The sequence below is a fragment of the Micropterus dolomieu genome, linkage group LG16, assembly GCF_021292245.1.
Source record: "Micropterus dolomieu isolate WLL.071019.BEF.003 ecotype Adirondacks linkage group LG16, ASM2129224v1, whole genome shotgun sequence".
Classification (NCBI taxonomy): domain Eukaryota; kingdom Metazoa; phylum Chordata; class Actinopteri; order Centrarchiformes; family Centrarchidae; genus Micropterus; species Micropterus dolomieu.
Window position 1 is genome coordinate 2,247,832 of NC_060165.1, and position 19,277 is coordinate 2,267,108.

Genomic DNA, 19,277 nt, shown 5'->3' on the forward strand with positions numbered 1-19,277 from the left:
ACAGTGTCATCATATGGAAGCCAGGTTTCTTTTTAGGGCTAATGTCTGTTGGGTCAAGAAACACCGTCAGGCAATCAAAAAAGGCTGAAACAAAATGCTTAGTTAAACTGGAAGATAAAACGGCAAACAGTAAAATCATCACTGTCATTACTGTAAACATCTATCAAAGTTTACACACCCACTAAATGCTAAAGGGACTAAAGGGATGGACAGTATTTATGATACTAGGGTAGATGAAAGCTTCATATTTTGTATCAAAATACTTTATTGTTTTGTATTTTATAGTTTAAAAATACTGTAAAACACTTCTATGTGATGACATCATAAAAATGCTGCTTCTGATTGGTGCCTTCTCAGTAATTCGCCCAGACAAACAGAAAATTGATCCAGAGCTATTTACGTCATGTTCTAGCTAACTGATTGACCTGAGTAGCAGCCCTCAAAGTTAATGTTAGCTTGCTACTGTCACCCTATGTTAGGTTTGTGGGTTGAAAAAACAAAGCATTTCAGAGTTGTTGTACAACATTACTTTATAATGCCATGAGATGGTGTAACTCGTTAAATGCACACACCTGTGCCTTATTATCTTTAATTTAAACACGTTCGGTCGATGTATAATTTTAACAGTTTTATACAACTTTTAGTTTTTCTTTTTGCAAATAAATAAATTTGAATCAAATTCTAAATTTTCCTAGTCAAACATTTCTCTGCATCTCTTCCCTTGTTTTGAACACACCATTTTTGGTGGGTGTAGCAACCACCAACTTTAAAATTCATTATTTCCATCCCTGATTGGCTAACCCTAACCCTAACCCTAACCCAAGAGTCAATAAAAAAATAAAATATTACTAACTGGGTAGTAGGACACAGGACTTTAGCAACCTGGTGTTCCTGGCTCCAAAATGCAAAGCTACCTGATTAAAACATTTTTTATCTCGCATTTTTTTGTTGTGGTTGAGTTCAGGGATCCTGGCAGTAACAGTCATATCTTTATTAAGCTAAAGCTTCTCCCTTTGTTCTACTGTATATCATACAGTAATGTTTCCCTGTCATGCCATGTATAACTTTTAGATTATGGAACTTAGTGTTTAGATGAACTAGAGGAATGAGTGTTACTTGTCAGGTAATTTAGGGCAAAACTTGAAAGATATTGCAGCTGTGCTCCTCTGCTCAACTTGTTTGAGAGTGAAAGTGAGGTCACTGCAGGGGTGATTCTAGGATCAGACCTTCATGGGTGCTTAGCCCTCTAATGAGAATGTGACATACACTGAACAAAATTATACACTTACACACTTTTGGTTTTGCCCCCATTCATCATGAGCTGAACTCAAAGATCTAAGACTTTCTCTATTTACACAAAAGGCCTGTTTCTCTCAAATATTGTTCACAAATCTGTCAAAATCTGTGTTAGTGAGCACTTCTCCTTTGCCGAGATAATCCATCCACCCCACAGATGTGGCATATCAAGATGCTGATCAGACAGGGGGATTGCACAGGTGTGCCTTAGGCTGGCCATAATAAAAGGCCACTCCAAAATGTGCGATATAGAGTAGGTTAAGGAGAATCCACATTTAATAAAAGTATTTAAACACTTCGCTGACTTGGCATTATAATTACAGTGCATCCGGAAAGTACTCACAGCACTTCACTTTTTCCTCACTTTGTTATGTTACAGCTTTATTCCAAAATAGATGCAATTCATTGTTCTTTCTAAAAATTCTACAAACAAATTTATTAAAAATGAAAAAAGCACATGCACATAAGTATTGTCATCTTGGCTGAGTGCTTAGGGTCATTGTCCTTTTGGAAGTTGAAACTTCGCCCCAGTCTGAGGTCCAGAGCGCTCTGGAGCAGATTTTCATCAAGGATGTCCCAGTTCCTGCCACTAAAAAACATCCCCACAGCATGATTCTGCCACCACCATGTTTCACTATAGGGATGGTATTGGCCCTTCCATGAGCGGTTCCTGGTTTCCTCCAGACATGACGCTCGCTTTGTTTCATCAGACCAGAGAGTTTTTTTTTCTCATGATCTGAGAGTCCTTCAGGTACTTTTTGGCAAACTCCAGGCCGGCTGTCATGTACCTTCTACTGAGGAGTGGCTTCCATCTGGCCACTTTACCTTACAGGCGTGATTGGTGGAATGCTGCAGAGATGGCTGTTCTTCTGGAGGTTCTTCTTTCTGCTGATAGGTGCCTGCTAGGTAGTGCACCGCTCACAAACGCGAACAGGAGATAGATAGCTGACAAACAGACGCACGGGGAAGGGAGAAAACAGGAAAACACTAGGAGCTGGGGAGGATGGACAGACAGATCACAACACAAAGTAAAATATCCTTATAATTCAAATAAAGTGATGACAATGAAGGTTTTATTTACAGATTTGTCCTGAATTATTAAAATGAAACATCAATTTTATTTTGGAAGACAAAATAGAAAGTCTACATTTTATATATATATATATATATATATATATGTACACACTATAATTTATAAAACTATTCAACTTTTACTTGCAGTGTTTAGATTCAGTCTTTGGAGAATTACATTGCACCTTAAATGAAGTACAACATTTAATATTTAATCTACCATACTGACTAACAGTTGAAATGTTTCTTTCAATTCTCATAAAAAATTAACTTTAACATTGCTGTGATCCATGTATCGACCTTGTGTGTTAGGGCCATTTTAATGAGGTCATGATTTGAAACAGGTGGAGAAAGCAACACATTGTGCTGTTGAGCTGAGGAGATCGTGCTCTTTGTTTTGTCCAATTTACTTTTAGTTTTCTACAATATTCTCCTGAACCCTGGGGGCTCTGTATAATTCTGATAAGATATGTGGACAAACATTACACTGTCTTTTAATTCAGAGTCCTAACTATACAGGACATTAATAAGTAAAACATACCATACCACCATAATGAATCTGTACCGGAAGTGACAGTGCAACATAGCAGATAAAGAACAATCCTCCTCCAAATTGCCTTGATCCTTGGTGCATCTGGGAAAAAATAATAAAAGGATGCACTAAGATTCACTGAAAATACCTTAAAAGGTATGTCTGTACCGACGTGAACACACAGTCTGAATTACAGGTAAGCTGACGGCAACAGTCCAGATGAAGTGAGAGCAGACTGGGAGACGTCTTCTCTATCTGGGGTCCATGGAATGATTCCCGGTCCTCTCTGACTAATGAGTGTAATGTTACATTTACGTTTTCTCTGACACTTTACTCATTCCAACGCTCCTATACTTCTCATGCCAAGTTTGTTTGAGCTTTAAACTAGCTCAAAACATTAACACAAACTAGCACCATACAGTAACATTAGCCGCTACAACTAATATGCTCAATTAGCAACACACTACATCTTGATAAAGCAGTACAAAGATATACACACAGAGGTATTTACCTTCTACTGGTTACAATATGTCCATTACCCATGGAATAAAACGAGAGGTATAAAGTAACTATGTACAAATACTTTGTTACTTTGATTATGTAGTTTCTTTTCTGGATTTGTACATTATATTTCAGAGTATTTCAAGTTGTTGCAACTTCTTTTCCTGCTACACTCTTAAGGGCCCGTGTCCACCAAAGCGTTTTTTGCCAGCTGAAAACGCCTGCTGCTGTTCTGAAAACGGCCAGCAGGGAGCACTAGCGGGCGTTTTTGAGGCGCGGCATTTTTTCCGACTGCTTTGGTTGCTACGATACATTTGTTGCAAGTAATTCTACCTAACTTTACTGGATGTAAAAATGTCAACACGGAGTAGAGAACTTGCTCTGGCCCTTGCTCTGTATGAAGAGAAGGCTGAAGCAGGTAGAGACAAAGGACGGACTTGCCGTATGTGGGTTCGGCGAGTACCACCGTTTGGTCCAAGAGCTGAGGTTGGACGAAGCACAGGATAGTAACCATTGCTACGGTGTGGTGTTTGTCCCGCCCCTTCTCTACTGTGATTGGACAGCTGGGTAAAAAGTGAGAATGACGAGCGCAGTGTTTTTTCCAAAGTTGAACATTTTTCAACTGTAGGTGATTGAAAAAAAACGCACAGCGCCTCGTCACACTGCTGGCATATTTGCCAGCTTGTAAAAACGCGCTCAAAAAAAACAAAACAACATACAGCGCACCTGAGTGGAGCAGCATTGAAAACCAAGTCAATAATGTTGACAAATCAATTTCGTCCAGCTGATGCGATACGAAGTGTCTTTCGCACTGGTGGTAATGTATCTGGTAGAGTTTTGCAATTTAAACATCTAAAACCTGCTCTGTGTGGGATTTTTTGTGTGGATTTGAGGTGAGTTTTCTGCCTGATCATTTTTTACTTAGTTTCTTCCCAGGTTTGATTCCCACATCTGTGTCTCATCGTAACATACAGTCCCAAATAGCATACTCTGCTTCTTCTTCTTCTGTCTATTTTCCTCTCAATGGGACCATAAATTACTAAATGAACATCATTCTGTATTGAAGAACACTTGAAACTAGCGATTGAGACCACAAACTCATTAGGAAAGTGTTTACTGAGGTAATAAATCAGGTGACAAGTTGGCTCATTTTGTCATTGACAGGCGTCCAAATGGGACATGCCTTTAATTCCTTTTGCACAAAACTGAAATTTGCTAATATTTAAGAGTTTATTTATTTCAGTGTGAAAATTACTTGTATAAAAATGATCAAATAACATCAAATACACGTCAATTATTTGATCTAGCTCCGACAGACGGCTTATGCACTTTTATTTTGAAGGCAGCAATGCAACAAAAACAACAACAGGGTGCAGGATGAGAGAAGTGTGGCAGAAGTTAGCAGACAGAGAGCGATGGACTTCACATGACAGGATTCACAACTTGAAATCATTTTTATGAAAAGCTGTTTTGATTCTTTTGATAGGTGGACCCTTACAGACTAAAGGAATAGGCTATAAACAATCAAGGAACAGACACATTCGGACTTAACAAGCGCTTCAAAGGGTTTTTTTTTCATCTCTTGTACCATGCCGGTTACACAGGTAAATCTATAAGAATTAGACTTTGGGGCTCGTTGTTTCCATTAAGTGAACTGAACGATTGAATTATGTAGAATCTAACCGATCTAACGATTTGTAGCATGTCCATAGTGACATACTGATCATAAGTTTAAGCATTAATATTTTTATGCACGATCTCAGCAGCTTAGAAGCAGCTAAAAAGGGCAACCCGGTGGGGTTTAAGAGGTTTTATACATCCAAAGAACTTCTATAAAAACCTGACAAGGCGTTGAATGGAGATCTGCGTTTATTTGTCAAAATGTTTTCCCACACCAGGCCAGTAAACAGGGTAGGCAGCTATTTGGGACTTGGCTATTAATTTGGCTATTAACTTGTCTATTAACGTTCGGTTCGTACAGAAAACTAATGAGCGAGCCAAACCAGAGACCGACACACCAGAGGTAGCATCACACAACATGGTGGAAACTCCGATAAACTCCCACTGCAACGTTACAGTAATAATTTTATCAGCTTGACATTGAACTAATCCATGCTCATTACATGATAACGTTACTTTGACTGCATTTATGATTTGTGTATCTCAGCAATGACAACATTGATAAATATGGATGATAATGAAAACGGTTAGTGAGCTAGACTGAAGATTGTCAATGAAATTGTTGTTGTATGTAACATTACTGTACTGTATGGGTCTTCTACTTCTGTGTTTTCTTGCACTGTTATATTGCATTGATGTATATTATGTGGGTCACATAAGTTACGGCAACTGAGAATGCCAAAGAAGCTGTGAACCTGTGTACCTGATAATCAGTAAATCAATAAATCTAAATTGAACGTTATGCAGATCCATGGTAATGTAGCTGGCTCCCCCTGCATTGCATCACAACAGGTTTTAGAAACAAACTGTTTAACATTTGATTTGTACAGTTACATAATTTCTTGCAGGCTAATATCAACACTTTGTACCAGTAATACCAGGACATACGATAGTAATATGGGTTATGTTAGCTGTTGATGTGGCTAGCCATAACACATAGTATTTAACAACGGACAATGTTAGCAACCGGTCGGCATTAGCCGGCTTGCTAAAGCACAAAATCACAATATACAATATGTGTTACAGTCTGCCAAGACATGCCAAGACCTCTGGTGTTTCTAGTGAACTCTTCACACCATTTCATGGCTTACTATTGCTAATGTGTTCTGGCTAGCCTGACCTGTGGCCTGTACTACGAAGCGTGATTTAGGGAGGAGATCTTAAATTAACGGGCCAATTTCTGATATGTAGCCCAGCTTAAGGCCTTAGGTCGCCACCTGGAGAGTCTCTACAAAAAGACTGGATATCATCAAGGCAGGTGAAGGGAATACCAGAACTCTCTTCTCCACAGTAAAAGGCTACTCAAACCACCGGAAAATAATATGAACAATAAATAATAATGAAATGATAAATTTCTAATTGAAGAATCCTAAATGTTTTCACATAGGCTATTTAGAGCCAGGGTGGGAGTTAATAATCCTAGAAAAAAAAATCAAAGATGAAAGTGGTACATTTACAAGACATAATTTTTCTCTCATAAATGACTATTAAGTTTTAAACTTAGATTTGTGATTATTTGTTTCTCGTAAATGTAGGCCTACCACATTAATCTTGGAAATTCTGAGTTTTTTTCCCTCTCCCATTTAATTTATTACAACAGACTTAATATTCAGTTGCAGCATTACATTTATGGCAACCAACAGCACTTGTAGATGCAGCAGCCAGCTGCTCCTTCAAACTTCGCTAAACTTTTATTTTTTATCTGTTTTTTCCGGCTTTATTGCCAAAACATGCATTACCTCTGACATACATTCCATACAGTCATTGGAAGATGAAGACGTGGTTTTTGGATTAAAGAGCAGCAGACAGAGTCCTGCCCCATCAACATCCCAAATCAAGCGCTCGGCAGGTGGTCCACGTTCCGAGCTGTCAGAGCAAGACTCCGGCAAGATGAGAGGAAGTGGACTCTGTGTTTTACATCGATGATGCTTGGTGCTCAGTCAAGATGGACTCTGTTTCCCAAAAGTCAGACTGTTTATTGTAAAGATGAAACTTTGATATTATCATCTGGTTGCTGCTGTTTACATTCACCCCAGATGCAAATTCAGAAAATACACTGTGGAATGTTTGGGGTGTATACATGTATGCATATATGTATATAAATAACTGTGTATATTGTCTTATTTTATTTTATATGTTACCATATTTGGATGGATGGATATATGTTACCATATTTTAATATAGCCTTACACTTAATTTTTTGTTGTGTGTGTGTAGCATAAAGGAACTCCAAATTCCGTTTCATTATGCACCCTTGTGCTGTATAATAAAAAAAATAAACCTTGTACCTTGTAATCATATAACACATTAAAGAAGAGTCCATAAAATATAAAACAGAGATTAGCCAACCAGTCTCTCTGGCTTTGTTGGCCACCACAGTATTAGATTTAGCCGTTAACGTTTCTTTACATTCCTCATATCAGGATACAATCATCAGGCATTCTTCTGGGGAAAATGCATGCACCATTGTGAGAAATTCTGCCAACAAATATTCCAACTTCTCATTCACTGTTGTAGTACCGTTTAACACCAGTGTAGACAGTCAGAGTTTGTCAAGCCTGAGTTTGACTGATAACTCTGAGTTTCTTTAAGGTCTTCAGAATAATCAGATTCTCTTATACCACACAAACACTAAAATAACTGCTGTCTCAAAGTGCCGGGCTGAATTTCAGTCCCATTGTCTTTGTCTGTCTATTGCTCTCCCCCACTCTGTTTCAGCACTATGGCTACCTACACATGCACCCCCTAATTTTTCCTCATTTAACCATTTCACAGCACAAACACCCACTTGCTTAGCTGTGGGGCTTCAGTAATCACATGCCAATATATTCTGTGAATATTATAATAGACACCAAAAAAATGCTTTTTGCCAACATACAGTTTATTTACCGGTATATGTGGGTGGGATTTACAGATTGTCTGATCCAATAAATAAAATAAAAATACTAATTTGTTTATTAGAGGTGTTAAATGAGAGAAAATTTAAATAATGTTCTAAAAAGCCCATGTTTCAATGTAATAAGAAACTGAATTGAAAAAGAGCAATTTCAAAATTGGCCTTTTCATAGTCCATGTTTCATCTATGTGTTGGCACTGACGGTATTTCCTAAGTGATTATTGTTACTTTCAAAATGCATTAAAACGCATAGATTTAAACTGTACTAGTAATAGTCTTTGTTATAGGGGGGGTCATGCCCCGGAATCCACCTAGGACTAGGACCTCACTATTTCGAAAAAAAACCTGGCTACGGCCCTGGGCCCATCTCATTTAGACACTCACTATTAAACTTTGCAGCAGATCATATTATCCTGCTATAAGTGTAAAGAAAGGCAGAGAGAGGCAAGTACAGTGTGAACTAACAACGTGCCAGATCGGTGCTTTGATTAAACATTGAAGGACCGCCTCTAACAGAGCACACTGTTGTCTCTCTGCTCTGTTTCCATGGACTCCCATGAGGCTCCTGCCCCCAACCATTGTCCAGCCAGCACTGCAGCCAGACCCTCTAGCCGGTGTTGACCTCACCTAATTGGCCAGACCTGCCTTTGATGGTTTCCTGATGCCAATAGTGAAGAGGTGGATGTGAAATATTCACTCTTTCTTCTGTCTAATGCCTAATGAGCAAACATGGGTGGGAACTGGCTTTTGATTGGCAGGCTAAACTCAATCTGGAGTATCAAGGTCATCCTTAATAAGATGCTGTTGATTCATGTTTGTCATAGACCCACTGGGTCTGCACAGATGATGTCCCATGATAGTGTGTGTGCTCATATTTTGAAGAAAACTGAATGAAAAAAAATATGAATAAAACAATGGTAGGCACAAAGTATTACTTGATGGATATTTTTTCCATGTTCCATTTGTTTGATATGCATGATCGTGTCACCATTAATTGGTCTTAGAGGATGAAAAGAGTGACAGACATAAAAAAACTAAATTAAAAGAATGAAAGTTAGCTTGCAAATATTACAATGGAACTTGTCAGAGCCACTGAAGAGTGATCTGCAGTGTTGTGATTAAAATGAAGGTCCAGGATGGAGGACAGAGCAAGAAACCCAGTGGATTTCATTCTTACTACAGGGTGATTAATGTAAGACTAACATTAACAACAATGCTAGCATTATTCTAGATTTTTCTTACTGTCAACATGGTTAGTTTAGTTAGTTAATCAGAGCTAAATAACAAAAACAAGACTAGGCTGAAACTTAGTATATGGCTGAACTGTGTTTGGTCAATGTGCTCCTGAGGGCTGTACACGCCTTACTGTAAAGCTTTGTTTGTGTTCGATGCAGTGTCCCAGTCGCGTGGTCTTGCACCTCCCAAATTTTTAGACCACAAGTCTACTGCTCACATGGAGCTTTTCATTTTAAGTTGGTTACTATAATACAACTGAGAATATGACTGCACAAATACTGATAGTGGAAAATAACTTATTTTTCTTCTTAAATACAGTATGTCTAAAGATTTTTAAAAGCCAAGCCACTTTGTTTTTTTAAATGCTTCAAAAGCAGGAGGGGATCTTAAAAATCTGCATTTGAATAAATAATATTTTGCCACCTGAATCAATTGTTCACCAATTGTCATTGGAATATATTTTTTGGTCCAAATACTTTTAGACTGTTAAAAGGCAAAAAAATATGTTGATGAATAGTTATGAGTTTACAGTTCTTCCTCTGCGTTTAGAGTGTGCAGCCAAGTTTAGTCTATGGCTTTTTCTGGTAACACTCAGTCAGGGACAGACTTTTTTAATAACTGGATTAATCCAAATTTGGTCAAAATAAACTACAATGTGTATGTTCAAGGTAATAATGGCCAATAACATGTCACCCAGAGCAACAGTATGGCTCATTGATGTGGTTTTAATAGTGTTTCGACAACAATGAAGCTCTATGTCACAGAGGAATAAGATATGTATCAGGCTTTGGATATACACACACAAACTGTACATGCATTCATTGATTGTTCTGGACTTTTCATGGGAATTGTTGACAATATGGGGAAAGAAATCACCACACTTCATGTCGTGACCTCAGTTCAATATTCGTTATCTAAATAAAGAGTATACTTTAGTGGGTCATCTGCCCGCGTCAGGCCTTGAGGTATGCAGTCAACTAAAAACGGCCTGTTTTAGATCCTGGCTGAGTTGTTGAGTTCTATTGCCTTTAATTTCCCATCAAAGTGTCCTGAAGATCACTAGTTTCTCAAATTAAACATCATTCACTGGTAACTTATTCAAGAGATTCCAATTAGCTGAAAAGTGGTTCTTCATGATTGTTTTCCCCCTACCCACCCCCTTTTCCCACTGAAATACTTAAAGGAGAAAACCTCCCCTCCTGCCCCATCCTTCTTATCTGGTGTGTGTGTGTGCTGCTGCTAGTGAGCTCTATCAAGTGGTATAAATCTTTAATTTTGGAGATCAGCATTAATGGCTGAAACAGCCTCAGATCCAGGCTCCGCTCCATGCTTTCATCCTCTCGGCTGGAGGAATTCCTTGAGGGGAGGGGAAGGGGAGAAGGCTATGCGATCGTTTGCTCCCATAAGTACACAAAATTAGCTGCTTATCAGTTGATCTCCGTACATGATCCTGCAGAAATCTTCTCTGAGTCCAAGGCCGCTACCTTCGCTGTAGCCTCGTATCCCTGCTGGCTCCACAGAGAGGGGGTGAAGGGGGAAAGGGGTAGAGGGAGCTCTTATTAAATCACTTTTCAAAGACAATAAGGCCAGAGCTTCCTCCTCTTCCTTAACTTCAGCCTCAGACTTTTTCCTCGTAGCTCTGTGGGGTCATTAATCTGTTTTAGCCTCCTGCGTTGCCCATCGCCGTGTTTAATCAAAATTCAGCAAGCTAAAATAAACAGGGAAGCAGATAGAGACAGAAAGAGATGAAGGGAGAAATACTGGGTGGAGGGCGAAGCGGCGAGCACTGCAAGACAGCTCTTGTTTTGATGTATCCCCGCGTTTGTTAACTCGACTTTCTCCTAATCAATCAAGCACCAGACATCATTTTAAAGTTCTATTTTGACTTATTTTGCCGAATGTGAGCATCAGTTATTCTCCAGGCTGTTTCATAATGTTGCCGTTGCCCCATATTTCTCCACATTAATGAGTGCAGGCTGGAGAGTGACTGCAGCTCTCGTTAGCAGAGCCGACGGCTATTGATTGTGGCAGGCCACTGGGGGCTCCCTACCTGCGGTTGACTTTGTACTTCTGCAGGAGTTGTAAGGGTCTGCTGAACAACAGGGACCACGCACATCTTAAACAAGATCTATGAAAAGCCTATCAATTAGGCTTTGAAGGTCAAGCAAACTCTCCCCCTGCGCTCTCTGCCTCTGCTTCCCCACTCATGCTTGGTCTTGAGAAGGCAGTATCTTCTCTGCTCTCTCCCAAATATATCTGAAGACTCCATTCAATTAAATATCTCTCGGCTCCAGCTGCTCCCTAAGTGAAAGGTCAACAAAGTCCAGGAGGCTAAAAGAGAAAGGCTTGGCTTCTTCACAGCCCCTCCCCACAAAAAAGCATCCCCCAAGCAGGCGCTCTCGCTCTTAATGATACCCACTGGTCAATCCCTAACTAGCAGTGACAGTTACCCCCAGAAGCACCACTGCAGACCAGAGCCAATCGATCAGGTGAAAAAAAAATACATATAATGATAACCCGCAGACATAATGTCAAGCCCTTGCACTGTCCCAATTGGTTGACATTCAGGTAGATAGTGGGGAGAAAGAGCTGGCCAGACATCAAAAGCAAGGTGCAGCAGTGAGCTGTCTTGCTCTCTTGCACCCACTGAGGTGGGTTAACCCTCTCACATGAACTCTAATTATCCGTACTGTGGCCTCAGGGAGTCCCAGAGGAATGGCAAGCGAGCCCAAACACACATACTCAATAACCCCTACACAAACACTGCTAATTGAGTCATATTGGCCGCTATTACTTAAGTTTTAGTGCAGCCATGTTGAAAGTAATGCTAATTCTCTGTGTGTGTGGACCCAGTGATGACACAATAGTCCAGTTTCCAGGGCAGCTATTAAAAAAGGAGGGGTGGGGGCATTACTACGATGACGACATTGAAAGAAATGGGTGCTGAAGTAACTGGACACTTTACCAACATCAAAATGTGTATTTTTCCAAAACAACGAGGCACATTACCTGCAGCAGCTAAGGGACAAAATAAGTTTTTAACATTAAAAATAAGTATTGTTTTAATTTCATACTATAGGCAATGTAGTATAATGTTAAAGAGGTGGTATTATGCTAATTTTCAGGTTCAAAATCTTATTTAGGGGTTATACCAGAACAGGTTTACATGGTTTAATTTTCAATAAAACACCATATTTTTGTCATACTGCACATTGCTGCAGCACCTCTGTGTGTTGAAGGGCGTTTCGGGGAAGCCGCTTGGTGAGCGTTACATCAGGGCAGAGTTTTCTGTGGGAGATATTACAACCACAAAAAAGGTATGTAACTCAATAAAGGAGAGGAAAAAGCCTAAAAGCATAATACCACCTCTTTAATATATTATTTATAACAATACAATATTCATTAGTAGTTTACCTATAGGCCACTATGTTCTAGTTCCAGTTTCTTTTTGTTGGTTGTTTTTAATCATTAAATCAACAACAAGTCAACAACGTTGGGCGGAAAAATGCTCCGCTGAGGCTGTGCAGAGGACGAAACAAAACCCCGTCACCGGCCTGTGGAATCCCCGGGTTAGGACCTACTTTTAGTTTTAGTGCTAAAATGCTTTATGAATTACTCTCAGACCAAAAACGTACGAGTTTACAAGTTAGGAGTGACGTGGCCCTCATTTTAAAAAGTTTTTCCTAACTCAGCCAGTTAGGAGCTACCTTTAGCCTTAAGATTTTTTGTGAATATGGCCCCAGATCATTAAAAATGCATCTGTATTGTTTTTACCTATTTGACATACCTGATTAACATTGTAAGACAGCAAGTGACAACTAACATAGTGTAGCATGTTAGCATGCTAATGTTAGCATTACTGGGGATTAGGGTTTAATGGCCTCAATATTTATATTTAATAATATAATAAGATTATTATTATTTAATAATTAATAATACAATATAACTTTAAATTATAATATAAATTTAAATCCTCTTCAAGGCACCACTCCTAAATAAGAGAAAATTGATAGCCAATTACTTAATTCAGTCTCATGAAATATACTTAACTATCAATTTGGAATTCTGGTTAGTAATAAAATAAATAAATATTCCAATTACCATTAACAGATAGTGGGTTGAAGGATTTGGAGTTCTGTGTGGAAGAGGTTGGCAATAATCTAAATCGATTCTAAACTTGAGAATAAAGAGATTTGTGTGATAAGGACAGAGGTGTGTGTGTGTGTGTGTGTGTGTGTGTGTGTGTATGTGTTATTGTCTCTTTGTTCTAAACACAACATGGTCAGAACAAAGGAAGAATTATGACAGAGGACACTTGTAGTTTCTGCCCCTGTGTGGTTGTGTTTCAGGCATCAGAGGTTTATATTTATGTGATCTGTGTACAAAATGTTCAATGGTGTTAGTTAGCCTTCGAAGACTGTGTGTCTGTGTGAAGCATAAAATGTCTAACAACAGTTTAGGGGTAGCTGAGAACACTGGTTGCCAAACAATATCAAGTTAACAATAAATGGATGACAACAATAAAACTTCAATAAAAACACATCAATGTACACATACATTTAGAAAAATCCAAGGAACATTACAGTTAACCTATGTGAAGCTGTACAATGCCCAGTTATGTTACAAGTCCATAAAGGAAGAAGTTGCTATGGCCAGTGCTGGTCAAGCTGCTCAGAAATTGTAATAAGTTACTAGTTACTTAATACTCTTTAAAAAAGCAATAACATTATTCTGAAATAAAAGTGAAATGCGCCTGCTCGTTTCAATTGGTTCTACGGTAATACGGTGGCAAAATCCGGGCTTTGGCTTGGCTTTTAAAAATCCGTTATCGCAGGTGTTATTTTAATGCAGCAGGGTTTCCAACAATACAGCAAAAAAACGCAGGGTCGTCATGCAAAAAATGTTAAAACAAGCAACTTGTGAGATCATCCATCAAGCGTGGCCAATCAAATATGATTTTTATGACAGAAGATAAAATAGTTGCTACACGATAACTTTCCAGAGCCCCCTGTGCTGTTTCACTTTGTCTAGTATTGTAGTAGCTAAATGTAATGTGCATAATTATGTGAGGGGCACACCTTGACAATAAATGCTTTTGTCGGCGCAGACTGATTTATACACTACATGGAAACTGCATTAAAAAAACACCAGGGCATGCTTTTAAAATTTCAGCATTGATAATAGTAAAGGGAATAAAATGGTTTGTGCCAACGCAAATAGGCCTATAGTTAATTGCAACCAGAGTGGAATCAGATATTTGCCCCATTGATCTGCCTGGTTTAAAACCTGGTAGTAAGTAGGCTTTATCAATTAGTTGATATGATACGCAAAGTAAGGTGTCTCCCCTTCTCCGAATTCAAGTCGCCGTGTCCCTTTTTTGGATATGAACCGGACAGACGACCTGACTCCAGTGGCATGAAGAAATAAAGTGCTGGGCTTGGCCGCTCCAAACTCCCATCAATAGACTGTGGAATGGCAGCCAAGCAACACTAAGACAGGATGGCTGTCGCTGCTTCACTGATTACAACAGCAGACTGCAGGAGGATACAGCGAGACACTAAGAGACCGGCAGGATCCCTTACACACTCCATCTGTCTTCCCGCTGATTTCTGTCTCCCTTGCCCTCTCCTCCCTAAATGAAAAAGTGCAGACTAAAGGCGATCACATTTCGCATTTTATCAATACTATCTGCTCTGTGGCCCTGCTGTCCTGATCCTATTGCCCATGGCCTTGTAACCTTGTTCTACAGTCTCCGTCCTTCTCCACTTCTTCACTACTCTTACTGGAAACACTTGTGACACTCTGGTACAAGTCAACTTTTGATGAACTAGCACAATATCATCTCATCATAAGTCAAGAGAACTTCTTTTTTATTATACCATGGCCACAGAGAATACTCTGATTGGCTGTGGGAGAATAATCACACAGCTCTATATGGTATCTACATTACTGTTTTAAATAAATGCTTAGTTGTAAGGTTCCTTGTTTCATCTGTTACCAGGCTACAGCTAGTTTTCTTTTGAAGAATACATTGACTCAAAAAACATTAACCAATACATGCTGCTTTTAAAGAGGCAGGATAATCCACAGCAACCTGTGTAGTTGTAAGTAGGGATGGGTATTCTTAAGATTTTAACGGTATTACTACTCTTACCAATACTGCTTATTGATTCAGTACTTTACCAGTAATCTTATCAGTTCTGTTTGTTATTTCTTAAAGGGGCATTATGGAGTTTCCAGCGGCCACTAGTGGTGCGGTTTTAAGATTGCAACCAGGCGTGTGCTCGTATGCGTGCTCGCTTGAACTCATGAGCGAGCAGAATCCAAAACACAACCGCTTTCATACAGAAATCCTGCAATAAACGCAGAAACACAGGCTGTGGCTTTTCACTCAGACATGTTCAGGCTCTGTTACTTCAGTGTTCCCGTCTCAGAGGCAGATCAACACCGGCTCCGTAACGTTACTTCATTCAGCGCAGCGAGCCGCATATCTGCACAGTCCTCCTGAAAAAAGGCAGAGTGACAGCGGCTATAGCCAGACAGGGAGATCAGACAGAGCTGGAAACAGGGGTTACGTACTGTAACCCAGATTCTATGAGTATAGGCGCAGCCCTCTAAGGCTATCGTTATTGGGTTTACCCCCTTTGCGCGCCTGTGCGGCACTGAGAATTTTAGTCTACACCCACCCAACAGCGTGGGCCTCTCCTACGTCCACACCTTGTGTATATATACACAACGGTGAGACCCAGCCCTCGTCTCCCAAATGTCTTTTCTGCAGCACTGACTGACCTCATTGTAGGCCGCTGCTGCCCTGTTGTCGGTCCGGACCAGCACGTGCTGGTGCCGCAGCAGAGGGGTGAAGTGTCAGATCGCCGTCCACACAGTGAGGAGCTCAGGCACATTTATGTGGAGAGGCATGTGGCTCTGCCACAGACCGTCTACCACTTGAGAGAGACAGGTCCCGCTCCCATCAGGGAGGCTTCTGTGAAGGCCGAGATATGGGACGTGACAGAGAGAGGGGGTCCCGCCAGTAGAACCCACAGACAGAGGAACAGCTATCAGGTGCCGTCTCTGTCTCACCGGGTCGACACGCAGGCGGATGAACCACCGCTGCAACCTCCTCATGTGCAGGAGGCCCAGGGGGACCACCACGTGAGCAGCCGACACGAGGCCTAGAAGCCTCACGATCGACAGAGCTGTCACCACTGCCCGTGGGACAACACGTCAGAGCAGCTCCACCAGAGCCTCCACCCTTCTCTGAGAGAGCCGTGGTCTCCAGAGAGAGGAGTCAAATACCACACCCAGGTAGGTGAGCCTCTGGGAGGGGAGAGGACCGCTCTTCTTCCAGTTCACTGTGAAAAACCCAGGTGAGACAGGTGTGCGACAAGCTCAGCACCACTGCCTCATAGCAGCATACTGTCCGGATAAAACAGGACCCTGATGCCCTGAGGGGGCCCGCCTCAAAGGGCGGGGATGCCGGCCGTGGGGGGGGCCTGGCAGGCAGCAACCTCCGTGTTCCACCGAACAGGAGAGCTTAGTACCTGGTGGGGGGAAGGGAGGGTCATGGGCGCCAACACATGCCTCCATGCAGGAGGGTGCGCCTCCCTGCGTTTTAACAAAATCTTTAAATGAGTGATTGAATTTATTCACAGTGACAGTACTCGATCACACCCACCCTACAAAAAAAGTCTTGTTGCACTTGTGGTAACAAGCATCAACTCTGCTGAAGTGTAGCCATACTTTTGAACGTTTAGTTTTCTCCACCATTGTCACTAATTAAGAGCAGGGTCTCTTGTGTGTGTGCTGTAGAGTGTGAGAGGGAAAGCACACAGGCTCCCAGAGAGATCTCATTTCTGGATTGGGATTTGCGGTAAAGTATAATGGACGATTGTCTTAATCTTATTACAAAGTAGACATGGTTGGTGAGATAAAATGTGCAAGATAACGTTTATGTAGCAATAATAAATAGGAAATATTTACCTAAAGCTGAACCGATGGCGTCGGAGCTTAACAATACTACAGTTTTTCATAATTTAGCCACCGGGGTCCATTTAATACCGGGTTTTGGCACCCATCTCTAGTTGTAAGTGATTGAAAACAGCACGATAATCCCACTGTTTCTCAAAAGCTGCCCTTCAGATTGAACTACTTGATTGACTCACCATTAAACACAATGCATACATTATTAATTCTCATTTAAAATGGCTCTGCAGTTTTATTGTCATCATATGTAAACATCATGTTAAGAATCCCTGTAATATTTCGTCGGAGTAATCTCTGTATGTCAAAGAAAACACATAATGTAGAACACAGATTTTTTATTATACTCCACAGTTCCACCAGCAGTCAGTATCACATGTTCTCAATGTATTGCCCCATACAATGATTACCTATTGACCTCTTCCCTTATGGGAATGCTTTATATGACAGAGGGTCTGGTCACATATTCAAATATCCTGTAAGCGTCTCATTTCTGTAAACACTAAATCCATAACTGGATTCGGATTTCCACAGCTCTGAGAAAACTGAGAACATAAGAATATGACTGTCTCATATGACTCTTTAATGCTGTAGTTGTAGGCTTGTTCTGGACAGACTTGGTAAAGGCTCTTATTGTATGACAGCAGTGCTGACCAATTTTCTGGAAATATGAATTCGTTCTCATTGATCAAACATTTCTGTGGCTTTTGGATTTGGACAGCAAATAAAAGATGTATTGGCTGTCATTTAGGGTAGCTGCTTTCATGGATCACTTTAAGGCCGAAAAGGACGTATAAAGAAGTGGTTCCACAAAACCTTGACATTTCTGCTTTCAAGTCAGGTTTCATTTTCTTGATGTAAAATCATGTCCTAAAACTTGAGTCAACTGTTCCTTGACTACAGACTGGTGAGACAGGCTGATTAAATTCCCTCTCCTCTGTGAGCATTTCACCCAGGTTCAAATGCCTTCAGAGTGCCTGAAAGGGTTCATTTGTTGAGGCTATCCCCTGCATCCATTTCTACAGGTGTCACACTCAAAGTCATTCATTTCCTTTGGCTCCTTATTCCTTTCTTTTTTCTGAAAGTACTACTTGCTCGCTTTGATTGAACTCAATGGGATTACAACAGAGTTAATCGCTCCTGGGTTTGTCCATTTATTACCATGTGAACCCCCCCGCAGTCCTCATTGTTTCCAGGCCTTCCATAAAGATTACCTGCTCTTGCTGCAGAATTGCTCTATTGCCTCCTATGGAGCGTGGGCTGCAATTGAGAAAGGAAAAGGTGAATACCATGCACTTCAACAGAGGGACCACAGTGGCGAGAGGTGGTTGTAAATGCACTAATGAAAGTAAACGTTCAGCCTTTAAAGATAGGAATGCTGGTAGCGTTTATATTAAGCTATTTCACCCAAGTGATTGGAAGTGATTGGACTTGCTACTTTATTGGCCAGCAGGTAAGAAGAAATATCATTCAAAACCCAACTACAAAACCATGGTTTGGGGCCATTCACAGTGCTGTATGAGTTTAGTATCTGTAGCCATGGTCAAACCTTTGCTCAAAATGTCTTTATCGGCCAATTGTTACAAAGGTTTATCCAGGGCTCTCAAGTCTCAACCATTCACCATGAGACACACGCATTTCAGCCAGTTCACACGCTCACATGCCCCACCTTGTATTTCTCACGCTGAGAAGTTATAACGTCCTCAAAATTGTCCCACTAAATTCAATTAATGGATGATAATCTTTTTTTGCGGAGTTCATAGCTTTCTCTGAAGCCTACTAAATGCCAGAGCCATTAAGCCAATCAGAAATTAAAATGTGGTGTTTCCGGGTGATCCAGCTGCAAGCACGTTCACTACCAGGCAACAAGGATGCGCGTGCACACACGGAGTAGAAGTTGGAAGCACAAGTGCGTGCTAAATTATTATTGATGCAGTGAAAAGCTCTGCAACCAATTTGCAACCAGAAGCTTTGGCTTTTTTAGCCAGTGGTGAGCAAAGTAACCAAATAAAAGTACACACTGTAAAAACACTCTGCAGGAAGGCTTACTGCACTGAAAAAGTTAAGTAAAGGTATGTAAGTAGG

The 19,277-nt window shown here is 40.5% G+C and overlaps 1 long non-coding RNA gene across 2 annotated transcripts; it reads right to left on the reverse strand.

Annotated features, from left to right (window-relative positions):
- Positions 1 to 1,790: 1,790 nt before the first annotated feature.
- Positions 1,791 to 3,851, reverse strand: LOC123985132. 2 transcript variants are annotated; one of them, XR_006828611.1, is made up of 3 exons: positions 3,411 to 3,851; positions 2,909 to 3,001; positions 1,791 to 2,290 (listed from the first exon to the last, which is right to left on the reverse strand). It is a non-coding gene; the product is annotated as an uncharacterized LOC123985132 (long non-coding RNA). The 2 variants fall into 2 exon arrangements; XR_006828612.1 differs by lacking the exon at positions 3,411 to 3,851 and adding an exon at positions 3,094 to 3,188.
- Positions 3,852 to 19,277: the final 15,426 nt, after the last annotated feature.